This window comes from Salmo salar, chromosome ssa01 (assembly GCF_905237065.1).
Source record: "Salmo salar chromosome ssa01, Ssal_v3.1, whole genome shotgun sequence".
In the NCBI taxonomy this organism is placed as follows: Eukaryota; Metazoa; Chordata; class Actinopteri; order Salmoniformes; family Salmonidae; genus Salmo; species Salmo salar.
In genome coordinates this window covers 132,917,339-132,932,103 of record NC_059442.1, presented here as the reverse complement: position 1 = coordinate 132,932,103, position 14,765 = coordinate 132,917,339, and the positions used below count along the sequence as shown (strand labels likewise).

The 14,765-nt window shown below is 41.4% G+C and overlaps 1 protein-coding gene across 1 annotated transcript in view; it reads left to right on the top strand.

Annotated features, from left to right (window-relative positions):
- Positions 1 to 10,792: 10,792 nt before the first annotated feature.
- The window catches only part of opn4xa (opsin 4xa), a 64,059-nt gene continuing 60,086 nt past the window's right edge, over positions 10,793 to 14,765 (top strand). Inside the window, 1 exon segment of the mRNA NM_001279055.2 lies at positions 10,793 to 11,099. The gene's annotated coding sequence lies outside the window, so the exon portion shown is untranslated.

The window sequence follows — 14,765 nt, the reverse complement described above, 5'->3', positions numbered from 1 at the left end:
CTCATATTTTTTATAAAAACAAAAGCATTTTGTAGTGTCAGTTACAGTGCCTTCAGAAAGTATTCACACCCCTTGGAAAATAATAATGTGCAAATATTGTACAATTGAGGTGTGCAAAGCTCAGAAGCTCAAAGACTTACACAGAAAGACTCACAACTGTAATTACAGCCAAAGATGATTCTGACATGTATTGACTCAGGGGTGTGAATACTTACAGTGCATTCGGAAAGTATTCAGACACCTTGACTTTTTCCACATTTTGCTACGTTAGTCTTATTCTAAAATATATTCAATTGTTGTTTTTCCTCATCAATCTACCCACAAAATGTAATATTACATTTACATAAGTATTCAGACCCTTTACTCAGTACTTTGTTGATGCACCTTTGGCAGTGATTACAGCCTAGAGTCTTCTTGGGTATGACACTACAAGCTTGGCACACCTGTATTTGGGGAGTTTCTCCCATTCTTCTCTGCAGATCCTCTCAAGCTCTGTCAGGTTGGATGCTATTTTTAGATCTCTCCAGAGATGTTTGATCAGGTTCCAGTCCGGGTTCGGGCTGGGCCACTCAAGGACATTCAGAGACTTGTCCCAAAGCCACTCCTGCATTGTCTTGGCTGTGTGTTTAGGGTCATTGTCCTGTTGGAAGGTAAACCTTCGCCCCCAGTCTGAGGTCTTGAGCGCTCTGGAGCAGGTTTTCATCAAGGAACTCTCTGTACTGTGCTCCATTCATCTTTCCCTCGATCCTGACTAGTCTCCACTTCCCTGCTGCTGAAAAACATCTCCACAGCATAATGCTGCCACCACCATGCTTCACTGTAGGGATGGTGCCAGGTTTCCTCCAGACGGGACGCTTGGCATTCAGGCCAAAGAGTTCAATCTTGGTTTCATCGGATCAGAGAATCTTGTTCCTCATGGTCTGAGAGTCCTTTAGGTGCCTTTTTGGAAAACTCCAAGTGGGTTGTCACGTGCCTTTTACTGAGGAGTGCCTTCTGTCTGGCCACTCTACCATAAAAGTCTGATTGGTGGCGTGCTGCAGAGATGGTTGTCCTTCTGGAAGGTTCTCCCATCTCCACAGAGGAACTCTGGAGCGCTGTCAGAGTGACCATCGTGTTCAAATCAAATCAAATTTTATTTGTCACATACACATGGTTAGCAGATGTTAATGCAAGTGTAGCAAAATGCTTGTGCTTCTAGTTCCGACAGTGCAGTAATATCTAACAAATAATCTAACAATTCCCCAACAACTACCTAATACACACAAATCTAAAGGGGTGAATGAGAATATGTACATGAAAGTATATGGATGAGTGATGGCCGAGCAGCATAGGCAAGGTGCAATAAATGGTTAAAAAAATACAGTATATACAGTACATGTAATATGAGTAATGTAAGATATGTAAACATTATTAAAGTGGCATTATTTAGAGTGCATTGTATAAAGTGACTAGTGATCCATTTATTAAAGTGGCCAGTGATTGAGTCTCAATGTAGGCAGCAGCCTCTCTGAGTTAATGATTGCTGTTTAGCAGTCTGATGGCCTTGAGATAGAAGCTGTTTTTCAGTCTCTCGGTCCCAGCTTTGATGCACCTGTACTAACCTCGCCTTCTGGATGATAGCAGGGTGAACAGGCAGTGCCTCGGGTGGTTGATGTCCTTGATGATCTTTTTGGCCTTCCTGTGACATCGGGTGCCGTAGGTGTCATGGAGGGCAGGTAGTCTGCCCCCGGTGATGCGTCGTGCAGACCGCACCACCCTCTGGAGAGCCTTGCGGTTGAGGGCGGTGCAGTTACCATACCAAGCTGTGATACAGCCCGACAGGATGCTCTCGATTGTGCATCTGTAAAAGTTTGTCAGGGTGTTGGGTGACAAGCCACATTTCTTCAGCCTCCTGAGGTTGTAGAGGCGTTGTTGCGCCTTCTTCACCACGGTGTCTGTGTGAGTGGACCATTTCAGTTGGTCTGTGATGTGTACGCCGAGGAACTTAAAACTTTTCAGCTTCTTCACTTCTGCCCCTTCGATGTGGATGGGGGGTGCTCCCTCTGCTGTTTCCTGAAGTCCACGATCATCTCCCTTTGTTTTGTTGACGTTGAGTGAGAAGTTGTTTTCCCGACACCAAACTCCGAGTGCCCTTACCTCTTCCCTGTAGGCTGTCTCGTCTGTTGTGTCATCTGCAAACTTGATGATTGAGTTGGAGGCGTGCATGGCCACGCAGTCGTGGGTGAACAGGGAGTACAGGAGGGGGCTGAGCACACACCCTTGTTGGGGCCCCAGTGTTGAGGGTCAGCAAAGTGGAGATGTTGTTTCCTACCTTCACCACCTGGAGGCGGCCCTTCAGAAAGTCCAGGACCCAATTGCACAGGGCGGGGTTGAGACCCAGGGCCTCCAGCTTGATGATGAGCTTGGAGGGTACTATGGGGTAGAATGCTGAACTGTAGTCAATGAACAGCATTCTTACATAGGTATTACATTTGTCCAGATGGGATAGGGCAGTGTGCAGTGTGATGGCGATTGCGTCATCTCTGGACCTGTTGGGGCAGTATGCATACTGAAGTGGGTCTAGGGTGGTCGGTAAGGTGGAGGTGATATGATCCTTAACTACTCTCTCAAAGCACTTCATGATGACAGAAGTGAGTGCTATGGGGCAGTAGTCATTTAGTTCAGTTATCTTTGCCTTCTTGGGTACAGGAACAATGGTAGCCATCTTGAAGCATGTTGGGACAACAGACTGGTATAGGGAGCGATTGAATATGTCTGTAAACACACCAGCCATCTGGTCTGAGCATGCTTTGAGGACGCGGCTAGGGATGCCGTCTGGGCCAGCAGCCTTGCGAGGGTTAACATGTTTAAAGGTTTTACTCACGTCAGCCACGGAGAAGGAGGGGGGGGGTGCAGTCCTTGATAGCGGACCGCGACGGTGGCACTGTATTATCCTCAAAGTGGGAAAAGAAGGTGTTTAGTTTGTCTGGAAGCGTGACGTCGGTGTCTGTGATGTGGCTGGATTTATTGTTGGAGTCCGTGATTTCCTGTAGACCCTGCCACATACGTCTCGTGTCTGAGCCATTTAATTGCGACTCCACCTTGTCCCTGTTCTGGCATTTCGCTTGTTTGATTGCTTTGCGGAGGGAAAAGCTACTATCCATGGTTAAATGCGATGGATCGCGCTTTCAGTTTTGCGCAAAGGCCGCCATTCATCCACGGTTTCTGGTTAGGGTAGGTTTTAATAGTCACAGTGGGTACAACATCTCCAATGCACTTCTTTATAAGCGCACTCACAGAGTCAGCGTATAGGTCGATGTTGTTCTCTGAGACTGACCGGAACATATTTCAGTCCGCGTGATCAAAAAATCTTGAAGCGTGGTTTCCAATTAGTTGGACCCGCATTGAATGGTTCTCGTCACTGGTACATCCTGTTTGAGTTTTTGACGGAAGGAACAAGATGACGTCATGGTCGAATTTGCCGTAGGGAGGGCGGGGGAGAGCTTTTTATGCATCGTGGAAGTTAGAGCAGCAGTGGTCGAGGCTATTGAACATACGCGTAGCGCAATCAATATGCTGGAAGAATTTAGGTAGACTTGTTCTCAAATTTGCTTTGTTAATTATGGACAGACGTTCCGCTAGCGGAACGCCTCATCAATATCCAATGGTAGCGCCTGGCGCGAAATACGAAAAACCTTAAAAATGCTATAATTTCAATTTCTCAAACATATGAATATTTTACACCATTTGAAAGAAAAGACTCTCGTTAATCCAACCACATTGTCCGATTTCAAAAAGGCTTTACAGCGAAAGCAAAACATTAGATTATGTTAGGAGAGTACCCAGCCAGAAATAATCACACAGCCATTTTTCAAGCTAGCATATAATGTCACAAAAACCAAAACCACAGCTAAATGCAGCACTAACCTTTGATGATCTTCATCAGATGACACTCCTAGGACATTATGTTATACAATACATGCATGTTTTGTTCAATCAAGTTCATATTTATATCAAAAAACAGCTTTTTACATTAGCATGTGATGTTCAGAACTAGCATACCCACCGCAAACTTCTGGTGAATTTACTAAATTACTCACGATAAATGTTTACAAAAAACATAACAATTATTTTAAGAATTATAGATACAGAACTCCAGTGTCATTGTTCTCAGAAGGGCCACTCACAAAAACCCCTGCTGTTTTTCGCCCAAAGACTGGAGAGCTCTCATTCCACTTTCTGGCGCCGTCCTAGAGCCAATGAAAGCCTTAGAAAATGTCACGTTACAGCAGAGATGCTGTATTTTTCATAGAGATGTCCTAGAAGGAGAACAAATTGTCAGACAGGGCACTTCCTGTATAGAATCTTCTCAGGTTTTGGCCTGCCATATGAGTTCAGTTATACTCACAGACACCATTCAAACAGTTTTAGAAACTTTAGAGTGTTTTCTATCCAAATCTACTAATTATATGCAAATTCTAGTTTCTGGGCAGGAGTAGTAACCAGATTAAATCGGGTACGTTTTTTATCCGGCCGCTTCGGGAAAGTGGTATTCCTGGTCGTAATGTTGGTAAGTTGACGTTGCTCTTATATCCAAAAGTTCTTCCCGGTTGTATATAATAAGACTTAAAGGGCTAGGCGTCCCGCCAGTGAAACTGGAGGGTGCGCAATTCAAATAAATAATCATAAAAATGATGGATATGAAACATTTAGGTACATACAAGTGTCTTATATCGGTTGAAAGCTTAAATTCTTGTTAATCTAACTGCACTGTCCGATTTACAGTAGCTTTTACAGCGAAAGCATGCCATGCGATTGTTTGAGGACGGCGCCCGACGTCAAAATATTTTTCCACCGGCACAGGTTTTATAAATTCACAAATACCGATTAAATATTCACTTACTTTTTGAAAATCTTCCTCTGATTTGTCATCCAAAGGGTCCCAGCTATAACATGTTGTGTCGTTTTGTTAGATAAAATCCTTCTTTATATCTCAAAAAGTCTGTTTAGTTGGCGCCATCGATTTGAGTAATCCCCTCATTCAACATGCAGAGAAAGGTATCCGAAAATCTACCCCTAAAGTCAAAATACATTTCTATTTACTCCTCAGATACCTTAAAATGTAATCAAACTATAATATTTCTTACGGAAAGAAGTATGTTCATGTTTTAGCAAGTGCATCTTGTCTTCATGGCGCGCCCAAACACGAATTTCCAAGACTGTGTCCCTGTACTAAAACTGATATTTCTTATTAGTTTTGGAAGTTACAAGCCTGAAACTTTGAACAGAGACTGCTGACACCCTGTGGAAGCCATAGGAATTGCATCCTGGGAGATAGAATTCAGTATGCTCTTATACTTTCCATTGTAAGAGCATGATCTCTCTCAAAAACAAAACAAATCTGGTTGGTTTTTCTTTGGATTTTCTCCTATTGTGTTATATTCTCCTACATTATTTTAACATTTCTACAAACTTCAAAGTGCTTTCTTCCAATGGTACCAATTGTATGCATATCCTGGCTTCAGGGCCTGAGCAACAGGCAGTTTACTTTGGGCACGTCTTTCAGGGTGAAATTGAGAAAAAAGTGGCCTAGCCGATTTCCTGTGGTAACAATATAAGAAATAACATGTAAAAAAAACGAAATACTGCATAGTTTCCTAAGAACTCGAAGCGAGGCGACCATTTCTGTCGGCGTCATCTAGTTCTTGGCCCTGACCAAGATTAATCCCCCGATTGCTCAGTTTGGCCAGGCTACCAGCTCTAGGAAGAGTCTTGGTGGTTTCAAACGTATTTTATGTAAGAATGATGGAGCCCACTGTGTTCTTGTGGACCTTCAATGCTGTAGAGATTTTTAGGCACACTTCCCCAGATCTGTGCCTCAACACAATCCTGTCTCTGAGCTCTAGGGACAATTCCTTCGACCTCATTGCTTGGTTTTTGCTCTGTCATGCACTGTCACCTGTGGGACCTTATATAGACAGGTGTGTGCCATTCCAAATCATGTCCAATCAATTGAATTTACCACAGTTGGACTCCAATCAAGTTGTGTAAACATCTCAAGGATGATCAATGGAAACAGGATGCATCTGAGCTCAATTTAGAGTTTCATAGTAAAGGGTCTGAATACTTATTTAATAAAAACTTGTTTTTGCTTTGTCATTATGGGGTATTGTGTGTAGGAACATAAGGAACATTTTTAATTTCGTCCATTTTAGAATAAGGCTGTAACGTAACAAAATGTGGAATAAGTCAAGGGGCATGAATACTTTCTGAAGGTACTGTAGTTGTCATCCAGTGGAAAAAAACTATTATGTGGAAAAAGTGTGGCATTTGTATTTTTGTGAATGGAACATTCTAAAGCACTGGAGCTGGTGATAAATATTCTATTTGCAACAAATCAAATTCCCTAGAAAATTGAATGAATTCAGCCGTTTTTACTGTCCTCAGGGGTGGAGTTTAAATAACACCTTTCTTTCTTTATCCACAGTCTCTTGTGTCCTGGCAAACCCTGTACATCGTGAACCTGCTATGTCTTTTACAAGTGGCGAAGGCAATCTTTTTACACCCTTTAGCGAGTTCTGACCTGTGGTGAACCCAAGATAATCGAGTTTAGTATTTTGGTTTTTGAGCAAAGAGGTCTGAATAGGGTCTTGGGGAGTGGAAGGGCAGCTGCTTGCTCACTTGGGCGTGACTTGATAAAAGTGGGGAGGCTTTTATCTGTCCCTCTCCCAGGACTAACCTTCCCTCACACATGGCTGCTCATTTAACAGGCCTGATGCTGGTTTAAAAGGGCTGATTCTCCCTGAATCCCCATGCTGGATCACTTCGGTCTCTCCTCCCCTCTGTAGGGAGCCATGCTGGGCCACACTGCTCTCACCTTCCATGTACCTTGGGCCCTGGAGCTCTATGTACACTCAGATCTGATTAAGGCACGCAGAGTTAGAGAGAAGAACAGCGCTTTTTAGAAGTGAATTATCTGTGGTGTTCCGCATTTACAGTAGTTATATAATGGAGATTGGAGTCTAGGAATGATACAGTATGTTGTAGAGCCTACATAATGCAATGATACAACATGTATGCTTATAAAGCTCATACTATCTAGCTGAGAGCCAGACAGCCTTAGTGGGCTACAGGTGCAGTTCAATACATACTCTCCTGTCTGTCCTGTCTTCAGGTAATTGACCAATGCAGTCGATTTTCTCTGTTGCACCTGTTCCTCCATGCTTTGCTTGATCCAGTCAGTCTGATACCAGTCTGCAACTCTGTGATCCTGTGTCATGCTGGGTAAGTGGGCTGTCAGTGTAAATCAGAATTGGTTCTTAAAACCTCTTACATCTAGATGTGCCGCTAGCGGAACGCCTCGCCAATATCCAATGATAGAGCGTGGCGCGAATTACAAACACCTCAGAAATCCAAAAACTTCAATTTTTCAAACATATGACTATTTTGCACCATTTTAAAGACAAGACTCTCCTTTATCTAACCACATTGTCCGATTTCAAAAAAGCTTTACAATGAAAGCAAAACATTAGATTATGTCAGGAGAGTACCCAGCCAGAAATAATCACACAGCCATTTTTCAAGCTAGCATATAATGTCACAAAAACCAAAACCACAGCTAAATGCAGCACTAACCTTTGATGATCTTCATCAGATGACACTCCTAGGACATTATGTTATACAATACATGCATGTTTTGTTCAATCAAGTTCATATTTATATAAAAAAAACAGCTTTTTACATTAGCATGTGATGTTAAGTACTAGCATACCCACCGAAAACTTCCGGTGAATTTACTAAATTACTCACGATAAACGTTCACAAAAAACATAACAATTATTTTAAGAATTATAGATACAGAACTCCTTTATGCAATCGCGGTGTCCGATTTTAAAATAGCTTTTCGGTGAAAGCACATTTTGCAATATTCTGAGTAGATAGCCCGGCCATCATGGCTAGCTATTTTGACACCCACCAAGTTTGGCACTCACGAAACTCAGATTTACTATAAGAAAAATTGGATTACGTTTGCTGTTTTTCGTCAGAATGCACTCCCAGGACTTCTACTTCAACACCCAATGTTGTTTTGGTTCCAAATAATCCATAGTTATATCCAAATAGCTGCGTTTTGTTCTTGCGTTCAAGACACTATCCGAAGGGTGACGCGCCGGCGCGTATCGTGGCAAAAAATGTCAAAATATTCCATTACCGTACTTCGAAGCATGTCAAACACTGTTTAAAATCAATTTTTATGCGATTTTTCTCGTAAAATAGCGATAATATTCCGACCGGGAGACCTTGTTTTCGTTCAAACACTGAAAATAGAAAATGGAGTCTTCACATGCATGCGCGCACCCGTGTCATTGTTCTCAGAACGACCACTTTCCAAAAGCCCTACTGTTTTTCACCCAGGGACTGCAGAGTCATCATTCCCCGTTCTGGCGCCTTCTGAGAGCCTATGGGAGCCTTAGAAAATGTCACGTTACAGCAGAGATCCTCTATTTTCGATCAAGAGGTTATAGAAGGCCAAGAAATGGTCAGAGAGGGCGCTTCCTGTATGGAATCTTCTCAGGTTTTGGCCTGCCATATGAGTTCTGTTATACTCACAGACACCATTCAAACAGTTTTAGAAAGTTTAGGGTGTTTTCAAATCAAATAATTATATGCATATTCTAGTTTCTGGGCAGGAGTAATAACCAGATTAAATCGGGGACGTTTTTTATCCGGCCGTGAAAATACTGCCCCCTATCCTAAACAGGTTAACTGACTTGCCTAGTTAAATAAAGGTTAAATAAATAAATACAAATAAATAAAAGTGGAATAATCTAAAACTGTAGACAGCACATCTACCAGTCACTGTACTTTTAAGCCACTTGAAACAACTTTATATCACCGTGTTACCAAGGAATATAGGGTGTGGCAAAGATGTTTAAGACAGGATTTACAGTTCGAAGTTGAAAGTTTACATACACCTTAGCCAAATACATTTAAATAAAGTTTTTCACAATTCCTGACATTTAATGCTAGTACAAATTCCCTGTCTTAGGTCAGTTAGGCTCACCACTTTATCTTAAGAATGTGAAATGTCAGAATAATAGTAGAGAGAATTATTTCTTTCAGCTTTTATTTAATTCATCACATTCCCAGTGGGTCAGAAGTTTACATACACGCAATTAGTATTTGGTAGCATTGCCTTTAAATTGTTTAACTTGGGTCAAACGTAGCCTTCCACAAGCTTCCCACAATAAATTGGGTGAATTTTGGTCCATTCCTCCTGACAGAGCTGGTGTAACTGTGTCAGGTTTGTAGGCCTCCTTGCTCGCACACGCTTTTTCAGTTCTGCCTACAAATTTTCTATAGAATTGAGGTCAGGGCGTTGTGATGGCCACTCCAATACCTTGACTTTGTTGTCCTTAAGCCGTTTTGCCACAACTTTGGAAGTATGCTTGGGGTAATTGTCGATTTGGAAGACCCATTTGCGACCAAGCTTTAACTTCCTGACTGATGTCTTGAGATGTTGCTTCAATTTATCCACATAATTGTCCATCCTCATGATGCCATCTAACATGATGCTGCCACCCCCGTGCTTCACGGCTGGGATGGTGTTCTTCGGCTTGCAAGTGTCCCCCTTTATCCTCCAAACATAACAATGGTCATTATGGCCACACAGTTCTATTTTTGTTTCATCAGACCAGAGGACATTTCTCCAAAAAGTACGATCTTTGTCCCCAAGTGCAGCTGCAAACCGTAGTCTGGCTTTTTTTATGGCAGTTTTGGAGCAGTTGCCTCTTCCTCGCTGAGCGGCCTTTCAGGTTATGTCGATATAGGACTTGTTTTACTGTGGCTATAGATACTTTTGTACCTGTTTCCTTCAGCATCTTCACAAGGTGCTTTGCTGATGTTCTGGGTTGGATTTGCACTTTTCGCACCAAAGTACGTTCATCTCTAGGAGACAGAAGGCGTCTCCTTCCTGAGCGGTATGACGGCTGCGTGGTCCCATGGTGTTTATACTTACGTACTTTTGTTTGTACAGATGAATGTGGTACCTTCAGGCGTTTGGAAATTGCTCCCAAGGATGAACCAGACTTGTGGAGGTCTACAATTTTTTTTCTGAGGTCTTGGCTGATTTCTTTTGATATTCCCATGATGTGAAGCAAAGAGATACTGAGTTTGAAGGTAGGCCTTGAAATACATCCACAGGTACACCTCCAATTGACTCAAATGATGATCATAAGTTTCTCAAGCCATGACATTATTTTATGGAATTTTCCAAGCTGTTTAAAGGCACAGTCAACTTAGTGTATGCAAACTTCTGACCCACTGGAATTGTGATACAATGAATTATAAGTGAAATAATCTGTAAACAATTATTGGAAAAATTATTTGTGTCATGCACAAAGTAGATGTCCTAACCGACTTGCCAAAATAATAGTTTGTTAACAAGAAATGTGTGGAGTGGTTGAAAAACGAGTTTAATGACCCCTGCTGAAATGTAGTCCCTGTGCCTGACATGATCAGACTGCCCCCTCTCCTTAATACTGCAGCACTGCCAAGACCTGCACTCCTCACAAATGTCCTCATCATGGAATTCAGTCAAAGTCTACATAGTAAATTAATAACTAATCTAATCCAAAACTAATTAAGATTTAAAGGTTACATGCAACATTGAGAAATATTGCCAAAAGCACATTGGAAATCAATGTAACACATGACCAGCGTGAGAACAGAGGGCAGAGTGACAGGGGAGGGAGGGAAGCAGGGGAGGAGTCGGGGTGGGGGAGGCTGCTTCCTCCTCTCTCACTGTTACTCTTTCAGCTGGCTGGCTGACTGGCTGGCTGAGAGGAGGCTGAGGTGAGAGCAGAGTAGTGGAGAGCAGAGCAGTTGATTCCTGTAGCTTTGGGTGATTATCATCAGACTATCTGAACAAACGTCAGGCTCCACCTAACCCAGGAATTAGAGAGAGAGGCTTCAGTCTAGAACCTTACACAACATTTAAATCTTCAGCCTGTCTGCTCTCTCCAGCACTTCCTATACATGCTGCGCAGCCAAAGTCACCCATCTCCACCAGTCCATACTAACATAGACTCAACAGGAGGAGGAGGACATCACTAGGGCAACAGGTATGTGGAATTGACTTATTTATGATTTGTTCAGTCATTTTCTCTCTGCTAACATAGATTGATTGATGGATTTTGTGATTTGAAGATGAAGCTCGTATCAAATCTGTCTTCAAAATGTTTGCAGTATTGCGAGTTGAAAGCTATGTTGATTCTGTAAAACTTTATTTGATTCACTACACTGCAGGGTGTCCCTTCTAAAAAAATACATTGAATAAGTCTGGAATTATTTGAATTAGACTATTTCCGCTATTCCCTGGCCATTATAAAGCTCACATTTATTCTTCGAGAAACACATCAAGCCCAACACACATGGGAACGAGCCGAAAGATCTAGGCTAACCCCAATTTGACTGGCTCAATATTCAGGTATGCTATCCATGCACAACCACACAACCATGCACAACCACAACAGCCTATGGCTATGATGCTGCCCTCAGCATAAGACAATGATGAGGGCACCCTCTCACTTGGGTAAAAGGAACACTATTAATACTATTATTGCTGAACATTGGACTTCCTTCTTACTATATTGCCATTGATCCAGGACATCTAGACAAAAAGGACTCTATGTCAATTAAGGAACAATGGACAATATATTGAAGTGTCATACAGACTGGGGCTGCTTCATTGTGGGGATACAGCACATTGCATCCATAAGTGGCCTAAATATGGCAATAAAAATTGGAAGCTATTCCCCTACTATTTTTATTGTACGACTGTTTAGGATAGATGGCCAGTCCTATATGGGCTACCACACAATTCCTTTTTTTCTTCTTCCTGTTGATCAGTGTCCCCTTCCATTTACGCTACTGAAAATGTAGTATAGAGCACCTAAATGCTTAATACAAATTAAGGGTACATTTATGTTTATGGTCATTTAAACCATATTGCTAATAATAATAATGAGGATTATGGCTCAAGGGATATTACTCCTACAGTACAGCCGTCCTATTTGACTGTTTAGGCTTGCATATCAGTTATATCTCGCCTACTTTTCTCCTTTTCTTTTATTACCCACCATATCTCATCAAGTCTACTAGCTTAAATGTACCAGTCTGAAGGGGTAAATGCTTACTTATTGTGTTTCACTTTATTTATTTATGAATAACTTAAGTCCTAAACAAATATATACAGTTAGTGTACAAACAACATTATCAACACCTTCCTTATATTGAGTTCCACCCCCTTTTTTCAGAATAGCCTCAATTTGTTGGGGCATGGACACTACAAGCTGTCGAAAGCGTTCCACAGGGATGCTGGTCCATGTTGACTCTAATGCTTCCCACAGTTGTGTCAAGTTGGCTGGATGTCCTTTGGGTGGTCGACCATTCTTGATTCACACGGGAAACTGTTGAGCGTGAAAAACCCAGCAGCGTTGCAGTTCTTGACACACTCAAACCAGGGGGCCTGGCACCTACTACTATAGCCTGTATGTGTATGCTCCAAATTCATATGATCCTGCATTTTTTGATTCTCTGAACACCCTATTGTTATAATTAACTGAATTCCATCTGGTTATACGGACAGACATTAACGACATTTTGGACGTGTGAGACAAATCTAATAACTACAGTCCACACGCAACCAAGGCTCTCCAGCATACTGTATACTCTCTGATTACAACATCATTGATGCCTGGCAAGCACATCATCTTAAAGCAAAGCAAACATTCTCGCAAATCGATTTCATACAATTATCTACACCTATATTTTCTTTAATCAAGAAAATAGAAATCTGACTTAATATGAGCTTGTCTGATCACCACACAAACTACTGCCAACTTTAAATCTTCGAATCTACTAAAAGAGCCACAAGATGGCGTTTCAACCTTTCATTACTACTAAATCCTACATTCTGATTAATTTGAAATTGAACTAAATTAATTCATAATGATCAATCAAAATTCAGTTGACCCCTGGATTCTATGGGATGCAACTAAAGGTTTTATAAAAAATAGTGCAACTGCATTTGCACCTGGTTGAATAAATTGCAATTAAAAAGTATATCTGAAATGGAAATGTTGTTAATAACTGTGTTAGAGCGTTCTCAACAAACACTCTTTTCAGACCAGTTACTCTTTTTAAAATCAAGACAGAACTTCATTTATTGATAAGACATAAAGCAGAATTTACCATCCATCGAGTTAGACTCAACCATTACTTACATGGTAATCATCCTAGTCGTTTACTGGCCAACAAACTTCGCAGTAATGAACCGTTAGCTGATATAGTAACTACTGAATCTAAAACAGGGGAATTACGGTCAGAACTCAAATGAATGAATCAAATATTATCCCGCTTCGATAAAAAACTGTACATCTCTGATTGTAAATCCACACCAAGCCAGACTTATTCCTTTCTAAAATAATTAGTAACTCCTCTTCTCTCAACAGAAGAAGTCACCTCGCTGTGAGCACAAATCTCTCTCAACTCAAAAGGGTATTGGATAGCATGAATAAAGGCACATTTCATTTAAATAAATGAGGTCCACTATTGTTCGAAATGATGAATACAGCCATTCACAAAGGTTCATTTTGGAAAGACGTGAATACAGCACTAATTTCGCTTTTATTAAAAAAGGTAAGGATGCCACCCTGTGTTCTCACTATAACCCCCTATCTATGATAAACACAGAAATAAAACTGTTTTCCAAAATGTTGTTGTCCTGTCTCGAGACTTAATTACCCAAATTGGCCCACACAGACTAAAGTGTGTTTGTTAAAAAACTTTTATTTTCGGAAAACCTCCACCAACTGTAAGGACAGACTCTGGGAGATGAGAAGCAAGTGCAGAGAGTCAATATTTAATAAATTACAGACATGAAACAAAACAAGAACAGCGTTTGGACGGGGAACAAAACGACATTTATGCAGACACGGGGAAGAAACTGAGGAAGTGACAGATATAGGGGAGGCAATCGATAAAATAATAGAGTCCAGGTGAGTCCCATGAAGCGCTGATGCGCATAACGATGGTGACAGGTGTGCGTAATGATGGGCCGCCTGGCGCCCTCGAGTGCCAGAGAGGGGGAGCGGGGGCAGGCGTGATAATTACATGTCTTAAATGCTTCATCAGAAACAACAGCTCCTTGTGTGTATTATCTCTCGATGCAGAAAAAACTTTTGATATGATATAATGGTCATATCTCTGGTTTGTCTTGGAACATAATGGAAATTGCCTCCAATTTCATTAATATAATGCTATATGCATTAAAATGCTATATGCATAGTCGATATATGCATACAACTTAGCCATAGTTTTAACAGGCATTATCTGCTGTGCTCCATTCGGAATCACTAGAAGCAGCAGACAGGGCGATCCAATTTCGCCTTTGCTATTTTCATTATCCATGGAACCCCTGGCCCCTGGAAATTCATCAAGTGAAGGAAATAACATACATTTCCTTAAAATCTACTGATCTACTTCATCTCATTATACAGAGACTATATTTTACTATATCTAGACAATGTATCTCAGTTGCTCCCAAACGCATGAAGGATCATAGATAAATGCAGCTTCATCTCAACCTTTTTCAGTTACTGTACAACCAAATTAATTTTGCTCTGTCCAGAATACCCCTGAAGTATCCCCCCATGTGCATTTTACCAGTAGGCCTATGATATCATGAGTCTTCTCAAGTACCCCCTATGTATACTTTGGCCGTCTCT